This window comes from Pangasianodon hypophthalmus, chromosome 5, assembly GCF_027358585.1.
Source record: "Pangasianodon hypophthalmus isolate fPanHyp1 chromosome 5, fPanHyp1.pri, whole genome shotgun sequence".
Taxonomy (NCBI): Eukaryota; Metazoa; Chordata; class Actinopteri; order Siluriformes; family Pangasiidae; genus Pangasianodon; species Pangasianodon hypophthalmus.
The window spans coordinates 5310454-5324112 of NC_069714.1; the positions used below are offsets into that span (position 1 = coordinate 5310454).

At 37.9% G+C, this 13659-nt stretch overlaps 1 long non-coding RNA gene across 1 annotated transcript in view; it reads left to right on the forward strand.

The window, feature by feature from the left end:
• The first annotated feature begins 8372 nt into the window (after positions 1-8372).
• LOC113535012 (uncharacterized) overlaps positions 8373-13659 on the forward strand; it is a 31414-nt gene continuing 26127 nt past the window's right edge. The window contains exon 1 of the long non-coding RNA XR_003403553.3: positions 8373-8564. This is a non-coding gene — a long non-coding RNA (uncharacterized LOC113535012). The remainder of the gene's footprint in view (positions 8565-13659) is intronic.

The following is a 13659-nucleotide window of genomic DNA, read 5'->3' on the forward strand; positions in this document are numbered from 1 at the left end:
TTCAATCATATGCAATGGAATTAAGTAAATTCAAAGGAGGATACTGTATTCCCTTGGTGATCAAGATTTATATGAAGCATTTACCAGAACATCTCTTTTTTTCTCCTTTTTCCTGCGTCATACAGTGCTCAGGAAGATAACAACTCAGTTCAACATCGACCTAGCAAAATTATTCCTATCTAAGGGCAAGCAGGAGTAATACAGTCAAGGGATTCCACTCTTGCAAAAGCACCTTGACATATATTACCAATTTTTTTTATAACAAGGCATTCCTCAGAGCTATTAGAGACCTCTGTGTAAGACCTCATTCCACCACGGAAAGGCACTGACATTCACCACATACCACTTGCTCATTTTTTCTCCACACATATGTTTCTATTTATCTTGACCATAACCTGTAGACCATGTCAGGGGAATAATACTGCAACACAGAATACCACAGACCATAGCAAAAGACACTGACGCAGATGTTCATGGGCAACATATTTTCCATAACAGATGCTTTTACTCAGTATATAAAGTGAGGCTAATTGAAACAATCAAGACTAATATAGTTTTTCTGATTTCTCCCCAAAATGGCAGAATGGTCATGTTGATTGCACCAATAAACCATTTCTAGTGTAAAAGTACTTTAAGGATTATAGCCTTACTTGCTTTCACAGCTTTATATATAGTATATATATATATACATGTACATATCCATATTTATACGTTCTCTCTCTATTTTCCCTTCGTTTCAATCCATGTGATATCTGAGTTGAAGGTTTGGAGGTCCTTCAAGAATGTGTAGTCTCAACTGATGTGTAGACTCAAGCATCAGTACTGTTTCTTTTTTTCTTTTTTTTTTTGGACCCTATCAATAAAAACCACAGATGGTTCTATGGGTTTCTTGGAGTAAGAAGTAGTTCAGGAATTGTTAACATGACTCCATTCAGGGGTTTCCTTTCTCCTTTTCCCCTTTGCAGAGTATAGTAATCCCTCGCTCTGAGACACATAGTGCCAGAGGCTCTTTGTTCATGTTCATTGGGTTGCAGACAGAACTGAGATGATATTTCAAACCGGTGAAGGTAGGTGGCCTTTTATCATCCTAAAGAGGGGAATAGATGCAGGCGTGGGGGAGGGGAGAGAGAAATGAAGTGCAATTTTTCAAAAGCTATTGTTATTATTATTAAAATTATGGTCTAAGGTACAGTATATTTCATTCACAATGTTAAAGCTTGATAGTAATCATATTCAGCATACACACATGCTGTGCATAACACATGATCTCATTTTGACTGGTCTCTAAGCAGAAGTTATATCTTTTTAAGTTATGCGGAGTCTTTGACGCACACCGAGAATGAGCTGCAGATAAAACAGCAGGATAAAGAAGAACCAGGTGGGCTCACCTGGGCATCCGCTTTAATTGGCTCTTTGCTGTGGGGAGATTTTGACTCTGGAGAGACACCATCTCCCAGGGAGACCGACACCATCCCATAATTATTCATTGGGCGTGGAGTCACAGATGCTGCTGTGTCTAATGGTCTGACACTGCAAAAATAAATAAATAAATAAGTCAGCTATTTATACCAATGCTCCAATAATGAAAAAGATGAATAGTTTATAGATCATAATTATAATGCTCTATCACTTCATAATTAGTTTATTCATCATAGTAGTGCATACAAATAAGAACATTTTTTCTAGGACTGATATGTTTTGAGTGAATACTGTATATTCCTAAAGAAGCATTGGCACACTCAGTGTTTTCCAAAGACGTGAAACTTTATATTAATAAATGAAAATCATATGCAGATTTGCTAATGCCATGTTTCAAAGAGACCTTTGTATTGACATTGGACTTGGCTAAGTAATGGCTTACTCACTCCCCTGCCGTTTATGATAGATGTGCCAATTAACTAAGAGAACAAAGAGACAAAGCTTTTCAGATATGTCGCCTCATTTGTTCTGTCGCCTTTACACGAGTCGCTCATTAAATTCTAATTAAAACAAGTGACAATTAGGCCGTCTGGACATGACAAAGTAGTTAAATGTCACCTCACTGCTATATTATGCTCTGTGTGGAGCCTGAAAAATTGCAAATAACAGACTGGAACGTTGACAATGACTGTGCAAGAAACCACAAAATAAAAATAGATGCAGATGTAAATTATAAAATATGTATCCTAGCTGAAGTAGAAGGATTTAATAATGACAGGAGATAGATAACAGGTTGGGATTTAGTGTGACTGAACTGCAAAATTATTATTCGTATCAAAATTAACATATGTACGCAAGCTTCAGAGTCAGACTGCACGGCGCATTAACAAGTTCTCCCTCAAACTTGTTGACCGCCCTGGGCGACAGGAAATAAGACATTACTCAAACTGTCATGTCATAATTAAATGTCAAGTCTCCCAGAGGGACCTCCCACATGTGAAATAACACATGACCTAAACTCTAGCATGGATGGCTCTTTCCACACTCCATTCAGTGATTGATAGGCTGAAAGATGTCGCTAATGTTCCACAAAGCACAACAAACCCATGTTAAGGCAAATTCCAAGCCAACTCGGAATCAGTCATGCTTAGTCCTACTGAAATGGGCCAGAGATGCAGTCAGGTCCATAAGTATTTGGACAGTGACACAATTTTCATAATTTTGCCTCTGTACACCACAACAGTGTATTTGAAATGAAGCAATCAAGATGTGATTGAAATGTAGACTTTCAGCTTTAATTCAAGGGGTTTAACAAAAATATTGCATTAATCGTTTAGGAATTACAGCCATTTTTTACAGATTTCCTCCATTTTCACAGGCTCAAAAGTAATTGGACAATTGACCGATAAGAGGTTTCATGGCCAGGTGTTGCCTGATTCCTAGTTATTTCATGACAAATTAAGGAGATAAAAGATCTGAAGTTGATTCCAAGCACTGAATTTACATTTCTTAGCTGTTCATGGGAACTCTCAATATGCAGTCCAAAGAGGTTTTGATGCAAGTGAAGTAGGACATCATTAGGCTGAGAAAACAAAACAGACCTATCAGAGAGATAGCAGAAACATTAGGAGGGCCAAATCAACAATTTGGTACATTCTTAAAAAGAAGGAATGCACTGGCGATTTCAGCAACACCAAAAGGCCTGGGAGACCACAGAAAACAACTAAAGTGGATGATCATAGAATTCTTTCCTTGTTGAAGAAAACCCCTTCACAACATCTAGCCAAGTCAAGAGCACTCTTGAAGAGGTAGGCGTATTATTGTCAAAGTGTACAATCAAGAGACGCCTTCATGAATGTAAATGTAGACAGTTTACCTCAAGATGCAAACCACTGCTAACACTCGAGAACAGAAAAGCCAGATTAGACTTTACAAAAAAAAAAAAAAGGCCAGCTTTGACCAGTGCTGATGCAATTAACCAGAATGATGGAAAAAGAAAGGAAGGGCTCATGATCCAAAGCATACCACATCATCTGTCAAACATGTGGAGGTAGTGTTATGGCATGGGCATGTATGGCAGCCAATGGAACTGGGTCACTGGTGTTTATTGATGATGTGACTGCTGATAAAAGTAGCAGAGTGGATTTTGAAGTGTATAGAGCTATACTTTCTGCTCAGATTCAGTCAAATGCTGTAAAACGGATAGGATGGCACCTCACAATGCAGATGGATAATGACCCAAAACGTACCGCGAAAGCAACCCAAGAGCTTCTTAAGGCAAAGAAATTTAATGTTCTTAAATGGCCAAGTCAGTCGCCTGATCTCAACCTAACTGAGCTGCTTTTCACTTACTGAAGATAAGACTGAAGGCAGAATGACCCACAAACAAGCAGCAGCTGAAGGTAGCTGCAGTAAAGGCCTGGCAAATCACCTCCAGGGAGGAAACTCAGCATTTGTTGATGTCCATGGGTTCCAGACTTCAGACAGTCATTGACCGCAAAGGATTTGCATCCAAGTATTAAAAATAATCATAATATTTATGATTATGTTAATTTGTCCAATTACTTTTGAGCCTGTGAAAATTGAGGGACTCCATTTATGGCTGTAATTCCTAAACGGTTAATGCAATATTCTTGTTAAACCCCTTGAATTAAAGCTGAAAGTCTGCACTTCAATCACATCTTGATTGCTTCATTTCAAATCCACTGTGGTGGTATACAGAGGCAAAATTATGAAAATTGTGTCACTGTTCAAATACTTATGGACCTGCCTGTAATTTTAGCAGAAGGGATGTTAATTCTTGTATCCAGGCAACCAGCCAGGAATCTCATGCAAGAAAGTCATGATTACAGAAGCCCAGAAAGAAAAGAAGGTGAATCTTATTATGGGGGAAACCTAGAGAGCATGGGAACAATGCAATATATTTGCAAATTGAAATATATGCATGTGTTCATAGTTTATAATAACACTCTGCTAAAATGTCTAAGCAGTCATGTGAATGTGTATTGTATTCAAGGATTAAATTTAAGAAAGTGGGCACAAGGGAGAGGAGCTCCTGCACCATTTGGTTCATTTTGTAAAGAGCAAGCTGAGCTGAACTCTGCTATTATATTTGGAAGGAATATTGAATAATGGGGATCATAAAGGTGCTGTAATAATGTTTCACACTATAATTAGCGAAATGCTTTCATTTGTTCAGATGTGTTTATTATGCAGGTTTTAATCCTTAAACTGTATCATGTGTTTTTGTTAGATAATAGTGATATGACTTTGATGCTAAAATAAAAGACATAAGATAAAAGACACCCAATTCTACTAAAGTAAATTAAGATCCCAGGACAGAGTCAAATAAGAAATGAAATGGAGTTAGTTACCTCTACAAAGTTGATTACTTTCCTATAACAACACATCAAGTACTGTTTTATTCCTCTTCCCACAGCAATTTACTAGCAATTACAATTTTTATGCTCCAACGTCTTATTGAGGAAGATGGAGTAAGGTAACAAAGACAAGATACAATTTTACGCAATCAGAATTATTTGAATTACAGCTGACACTACTGTCAGAGCTCCTCTTATAGAAAATAAACCGATCAGATTTAAAATATAAATTAAATGGTACTGTTCCCACATTATTGGCAGAGTTAGGGCTTTCACGCCAACTAAATTAACCCTGATTGTATGGTCTAATAATCATATGAAGATTAACAGTTGAATATGTCCATGACCTTTAGTGAGGAACTTGCCCTTGAGGGACTGACGTTCATGAGCTTCTCGCACTCCTCCTTCCCAGGATGCATGAACGGTTCGAATGTTTTGAATGACTAGAAACATCAGTCACTGACACCACTTAACATGCCTGGTGATGTCATGAGCTGAATAAAATAGTTTGATGCATTTTGGATATTGAGTCTGCAGTTGAATGAGGAATGCAGTATGACATATGATGTTTGATGATTAACTGAATTATAAGTCATATTTGAAAGAAATGAATGCAGTTTGGCTTGCAGATAGTTGCAGAACACAATTAATTGTTAGGATCTGGATAAGAGCTGATATGTTATCTGTGCTCAACAAACAAATGAGGGTTTTCTCAAACACTTCGTAGGATAAATTTAATATAATTTAATTAAGAACATCATGCTTGCCACCTGCCCCGCTCCTCATCAGACATCCGATATCTTCAGCCGACTGGGAAAATGAATGTTCTGCACTTTGTAGAGAACAAACTGAAATGAACCAACACTCTCATATAGGACTCTCATATAGGATGGATTATGCACTTGGTTAATGTAAGCAGCAACATGTCCGCTTAATTTGTGACGTATCACAGTACTGATCTGTGGAAATAAAACATGCATTTATCTACCTGAGAGTTAAATGGCGATCAGCACTTAATCATTGCTATGATTAATGCCTTTTGTGTGTGTAAGTGAACTTTGGTGTGTGTGCTTTAACATGGAAGGGTGCTGACTAGGAGTGGACTTCAGTATGTGCAGCTTGAAGTGGAAGGATGCTGAGTGAGGGGTTGTGAGCTTGTGTAACTGTCTCTGAAACCAGTCTTGGTGGGGAGAGATGGGTGGAGGTATGCTCTGTGTGTATGCCCATCTCTCTGGCTGTAAACTTCAATAAAGCTTGAATTATCTGGCATAACCTGGTCTTCTGAATATTGATTTATTACATTTCTTCCACAGTTACTGTACATTTTGCTATACTAAATTTGTTACACTATTTCTTATTCTACCAGTGTAAAATGACTACTGTAGAGATAGACTGAACAGAATGAAAAATGAACAGAAGATTAAAAACATGTTCTCATGGAGTTTTTCCTTGCTTCTTTTTCTGTTGTCTCTGGCTTGCTCACTAGGAATAAATTTAAAATTTATATGCGGATTTCTGTAAAGCTGCTTTGTGACAATGCCCGTTGTAAACAGCACTATATAAATAAAACTGAATTGAATTGAATTGAATTACGTTCTGCAGAAAGAACTTAAACATTGTTTTTACTGTATAGCTTCAGACCAGAAGTATTCTTGGGATTGCAGGCCAGTGGTGTTGGTATACATTTGACAGCGAGTGTTTACTCATACTTCAAAACATATTGTTTCAATTTGTCCTCTGTTTCAACACAGAAATTAACACATGATGGATGATGGAAAATAAATGTTTTGCAGCTTTTGGGAAAAAAGATCCATGTTATTGAAGAAGAAGATTGGAAGAAGATTTGTCTGCATGGCCTGGCTCAGGAGAGTGTGCTTGGCATCAGCTGAGTTGTTACAAAATCCAGCCATTTACATGGAAAACAGGATGTTGCTCCATCAGTTAAAACAATTTACTGGAAAACTTTGGCCCACTAACTTGCAGATTGTGAATCACAGTGAAAATGGGGGGAGCAGGTACCTCTGTGTTTGTCATCTGGCTTAATAGAAAACTGTCAGTGATTGAAAAATTATGTTTCTCCAACAGAGTATAAGGCTCTGGTTTTCTGAATCAAACACAAAAAACATTGCTTTAACAGAATTTTCTTTCGGTGACATGCTTGCGTGATGCGTTAAGGGTACATAAACTGGTTCTTAGGTTTCTTTGGACTGGTGCTTTGGATTACACAATCATGATCTCATGCAGATTTTGTTCACTCTCTCACAAATGAAGCTAATACCACTTCCTGTAAATTTTCATTTGTGACTTCAAGAGAATTCTTATATATTTGCAATTGTAAAACAACAGGAAATGTGATGTTTCCTCTTAGTGTGTATATTAGGTGCTTGAACAGTGGTAGGTCACCACTGCTATGTTTGTTGTAATTCCCAGTCTATTTGTATTTTGCTTGTTAATCCTCTCCAGCATATTGGTAACCAGGCTGGACACAAGAACCAGATATCAGTTCAGACTGTAATTGAGAGTTTATTGACCTGTGGTTTATGAGTCAGAGATGTTGCTGGCTCTTTCACTGGTTTCTCAGTGTTGTCATCACTGTCTGTTGGCTATTGCAGAGGTCAAACCCCCACCAAATCTGAGGTTTTACTTTGCTTCAGGTCCTGCATAGATGTTTTCCAGCACTCAAGGAGATCCGCAAAAGCATTGAGCAAAGTTTGGCCTGCATTCATAAAGTTCTGGCATTAATAAAGAGATAAAGACATGATCAGGATGCAGGGCTGGACTAGAGGTCTGTGATGAGTAAAATAAAATATACAAGGTACCAAGTAAACAAGTAGACTTTTTTGGTTACTACAGGAAGTGGGCAGGACTGGAAAAAGTAAAAATAGGCTGTTGTGTGAAAATCTTACTCCATTAAAAATGGAAGTAGCGAGTCTAAAATAATTGAGTGAAAGTTAAAAAGAGGTGACACAATATGTATTTAAGTATTTGGAAGTAAAAAGTAAATTATTTCAACCGAATTGTAAAAAAACTTTTTTTGTCTCACACTTTTAAAACATTCCAACGGTTAGGAGAGTAGATAGCATTTGTACAACTTGATTGGTATGAAATCCAATGAAACCTGGCAAGATCACCTTCGTGCCTTTTTCACTATTCTTGGTTTCTTTTTACAATTTAAATGATAATGTGTGAACAGCAAGTGAGACTAATTACTCAAAGGTGAATCATTGTGGTATCTGTGAAAATTAGAATGAGTTACGTTTGATGTTTTAAGTATTCTTAATAAATAAAGGTTGTTTTTTTTAATGTTTCCACATTTTTTCCTCCCCGATTTGGTCACCTGCCAATCCAGCTCTCCCCATCGATAACAATACGATAGCTACCAATCAGAGAGGGTGAAAGCTAACACATGCTTGTTCTGAGACACGTGAAGCCATCCAGCCACATCTTTTCGAATTGCCACTCATGCTGCATCACAGAGCAGCGTAACACACTCAAAGGAAAGCACTTTCTGCCCTCTTCCACATACATGCATTCACAGAGTGCCATTGTCCTGGCATTGCCAGGTGTAATATCATCTAGCCAAGCGACCTCTTGTGGTCATATGAGGTATAGCAAGAAATAAGAAAGTGACCTCATCAGTAAAAGACTATATAATTAGTGATGTCATCAAAAAGAGACTGAATCAGAGGCAGAGAGTGTTCATGTTTTGGGCGTTCATTAATCCAAAGACATCCTCCGTTCAAAGTTATTAATAAGGCGTTCCCTGTAAGTCGTCTTGTTTGTCATTACTCATGATTGTGTTCAGTCCATTTTGTGTAGTTAAAGATGCATATTTGATGTTATTTAAAATGGCATGTTTATGCTTGCCAATACGGTGCATATTTTCTCATCTTTCACATGTGATATTATTTTATAAAGTTAATATCATATTTTTGAAAGTATAGTGAATTCATTGGTTGAGTTGAGTAGTCACTTATAAGCATTGGTTATGCTCATACACAATATAGAAAATTGTTATAGAATATGCAACTTATCAGTGTATGTATTTGTATTTTCAGTTTCACACCATTCAGGTGATAAAGTTAAACTCTCAACATCACCTCGTGGTTCCGGGAGTTGTTGTGTGAAGGTGTTTAACTTGCTGGACAGTTGAATGAGGGTTCAATGAGGCCAGTACAGCCATGATTGGCTTGTACTGCTGACAGGGAAGAAAGGCAGGGCTGCCGGCCATGAACGGCTGTGGCATCGTCGGAATTCAAACTTGTAATAGGGCAAACACTTTTCTAGTGCGCCACTTGGGAGGCATAAATAAAGTTAAAATGCACAAAAATGTTAGGAAATGAAAATGGTAGGAGTTGCATGATATCGTGGCATAATGTATGTGAACAGGGAGTAGCTTTATACCCGTATCTGTCATTCTAATAGCTCCTTTAATCAGTATTCAGGATTGTGTTCTTCTGATTGATTTTATTTTCTTTCTCCCTTTTTCCCACTTTGCAGGGGAGTTTGCAGCGATCTGTTGTGCAGATGCAGACACTTAACTGGTTGTGTTAGCTTTTACAATAATACTGGAATGCTTTGATCCAGGGGTTATTAGCAGGGTGGTAAATGTGGGGTTTTTTAATGACATTTAGCAAAGGTGGTGTAACTGAGATGTTAGTATGGTAGGGAACTGGAACTTTTCCTTGTGACCTTTTGCAAATAAACAAGCGATTTCCAGCCAAGCCACCATCACTATTTTTCAATTCTGTCTGCAAATATCTGTTAATGCCATCAGCTGTCTGAGTTCCACAGAGGCTTAAAATGTCTATCACACACACCAGACATCAGAACTGGGATTGGGTATGGAATGCAAGCTTGTGTAAACATTTGATCAATTGTGTTTAAGTCAATGCAAAAACTAGTTTGGTAATCTTATTTTCTTAACACTGAAAGGCAAAACCTTCTGTTCAGATATGTTCAGAACCCACACATCGTCATTCTAAAGTCCAATTTTATGTGCCATTTCAGTTTCTCATAATACAGGCTCAAACCAGAGGATATTACGGCATCATGATGCCAAGCATATGCTTTTTATTAATGTGCTGCATTACCCATTAATGTGCTGCATTACCGATTACCCATTATAAGCAAAGGGTCGTTTTAGCAGTTTCTCAAGTGTACAATCACTGTGCAAACAGTTTTGTGGTTTTTTTTCTTTTTTACATTGGCATATTTGGGCAATGCTCACTTGTAAGGAATCTGGATTTGGTTATGAGCCTTGCTTTCCTGAGCTGTGATTGTTCAGACATACTCTCCATATTGTGTCATGCTTCCACCAAACAAAGCTTGTGATTCATCCCCAGAAGTGTCAGTGTTGTAATACACAGTTTTGCGGTTACCCCATTTTGTCCCTTGATTGCATGTGATCTGAAAGCGTTAGGTGTTTTTGTTATATGTAGGACAAAGAGAGGCATTTCCTGCCTAAAAAATTCCCTGAATCCTAATAAGTTTGATCTTCTATTTTTGTAGTAAACAAGAACACGTATATTGTAGGCTTTCATATTTCTTCTCTCTGCATTATTTTTGCTAAATCCTGAGAATGTTGCTTTAAAGAAAAACAACCAGTCATGTGTTTCTAAACCATTCTGCTTTGTGTACATGTTAAAACTTTCCTCAAAATTTGGACAAGGTCCAAATCTTGGCCTGGGTCCTTTCATTCAACAGAGTTTATCAACCTTTAATCAAGTGGACAGCACCATTTCCCCTCAAAACAGCCGTGAGCTTTTATGAGGGAAGCGGATATTAATTGTTGGCTGCCTCTCTGGAAAATATTCCCTTTGCCTCAGGAGTCATTGACACGTGAACGTTTTGCAGGGAACCATAGAAGGGGCAGGGAAAATTTTTTTTAAAAAAGGGTTGAGATTATTTACAAATGCAGGCTTAATTGCTTACTGAAAGCTGTACATAACGTGGTACTATCTGATGTGGCAAATGGTTGTTTTCAGCATAATAGCATCAAAAACATTTGAGTAAGATAGTAGGTATGAGTGCCTGTGTTGAAATGTTGTAGGTTGAAATGAGGTTTGCATTTGCACCTTTGTGAACCTGCCTAGGAAGAATTGAAGACAAAGGATCAGATTTATCTGTGAAACAAGATTAGACAAAGTGATTAGGAGAAGAAAAAGCTGTAATAAGGCCAACACAATTTCCATTGACCTGTAATTCCTTGTAATTCCACAAGATCTGTTCCACTCCCAAAAAATGTGGCAATCGGGGAGAAGAGCCTTGATAAGAGAGGTGACCAAGAGCCCGATGGTCACTCTGGTTGAGCTCCAGAGATCATGCGTGGAGATGGGAGAAACTTGCAGAAGGTCAACCATCACTACAACACTCCACCGATCTGGGTTTTATGGCAGAGTGGCCAGACGGAAGCATCTCATCAGACACATGAAGGCATGAAAACATGAAATTTGACAATTTTTTGCAGATTCCAAGCGGGCTTTCATGTGTCTTGCACTGAGGAGACAATGACAAGACAGCAAGTCAATGTCCCAAAACACACTGCCAACACAACGAAGGATTTCATCAGGGGAAAAAAGTTTTAGTCTGGCCAAATCAATCACCAGACCTTAACTCAATTGAGCAGCATTTCATCTCCTGAAGAGAAGACTGAAGAGAGAAACATCCCAAAAAAAACCAACGACTGAAAGAAGCTGTGCTACAAGCCTGGAAAAGCATCACAAAAGAAGAATGCAACACTTTGGTGATATCAATGGGTTGCCATCTTGATTCAATTACTGCAAGCAAAGGATACGCAACTAAATATTAACTGTTATTTACTTTAAGACTATCTGTTCCAATATATTTGCTCACATAAAAATTGGGTGGTCTGCCACCAAAGGTGCCATGGTCTGAGTTGTTTAACACATCTAGATGTAAATATCAGGAAATGAAAGCTGAAATTCTGATCTATCGTCTCATATTCAGCTTTTGATCTCAAATCCAAAAGTCTCCAGTGTACACTGTAGCAAAAACAAGATAATTGGCTTTGCCATGCCAATACTTTCAGAGGGGACTGTATAATGCATTACCGTCTGTTCTCTAGCCTAAGTAAAGGAAAAAACAGAACAGTATATGACCTTGCAGCTTTTTTCAGAACATGGCTAGCAAAGCAGTAAGCACACAGCATTACAGACACAAGGAGCTGTTAGTGAAGCAGCATTTGCAACACTACTGTTACTCCTCAATCTACATTAACTCATTTTCATTTATTTAACATTTCACGATGTCCATTGAGTGCCCCCATCCCGTCCATCCCTTATGAGGAATGCAGCTGCCCGTGGGAATGTCTGGAGCCTTGACTCGGGTTTCTGGGTCTCGTAAAAAAACTCCACTGTGTGGATTTATTATAGAGAGGTCCTACTTACACATGATCTTAGGCTTGCTGTCAGTGCCAGGTCAGGAAATTTTACTCTGTTTCCCTACACACACACACACACACACACACACACACGCACATACAAACTCTCCAGACAGGAAAGAGGCTAAGATCTCATACATGGACACAATTAGACTTCAGTTAATAAGGAAACTGTTCACAATGGCACATACGTCTAAGGCCTAAAGGAATGTCAGTGTCACGCACATATGTTGGACATATGACTAAAAATAAATATCCACAACTGGATAATAATAAAGGAAGGGCTATTTATCATGATGTTGGCTGGTTTTGTCTTATTATATAAGAGCTAAAATGTGAATAATTTTATTTTTTAATCATAAAACTGTCTTTTTTTTTTTCTCAGTAGCATGTGTCAGTTTTTTTGTGTAAATTCTCTGTCGTTGTTTGTTTAAAATATTATATGCAGAATTATTTGAAGTCTGATCATTGATGATTTATGAACATGAATTTCTTCTAATGTACTAAAGGCAGTTCTGATATTCCCACCAACTTCACTGAGTTAGTTTATAAGGAGTATTACATCATTACAAATGATGCAACCGGGAGCAAAAACAGCTTATTTCGGGTTATCTTACTAATGTATTAGTTATTTCAGGTTATACCACAGTGCGGTTGAATTCTCGATTCTGATTGGACAGAAAGTGTTGACGAATTTTCTATAAGAGCGGCTCTTACAAGCAATAATTCAAATCACAGGTTCATATTAATGTGCATGTCCTAATGATATCGTTTCTATAGCAACAGCATATTCACAGGGGCTTGTATGCTTGTATGCGGACGCTAAAAAAAAAAATTGTAATTGTTGGCAAACTACTGTAGTATACGAGGAATGAAACAGTTCGGGATGTGCTGTTATTGGAAAATAATCAATTTCAGGGTGGTAATGGAATCACAATGGAAGCCTTGTGATTGATTATTTTCCCATAACAGCATGCCAGGGCATGTTGTATTCCTTATTTAAATGTAAAAGTTATATTATTTGCTGTTGCTGTTGGAATTCTTTGCTCTTTAACTGCTGAATTGTTTATAGTCCAAGAATATAAAGGTCATGTCGACACGACTGCCCACCCAGCAAGTTCACCACTGTTCTTTCTCCATCGACCAGAGAAAGGAATAACAAACGCACTGCTATAAGATTTATTATTCAGAGCAGATACACGTCAAACTAATTCAGGAAGGATGTAAGAATTAAGCCAACATAAATGGAAGACACAGTGTAACCTGCACCACAATACTGCATGATATCTTTTAACACACTTCCTATTAGAAATCTCAACACACTTAAATTAATAGCCAAAGCAAACTATATGTTTAAGTGTAATGTAAACCCTTTGTTGGAAAGCATTTTGGTTGAAAAGTACAAATGACCTGTGTCCAGAAACCTGCCTCTTAATGTACACTTACACACGCCAAGCC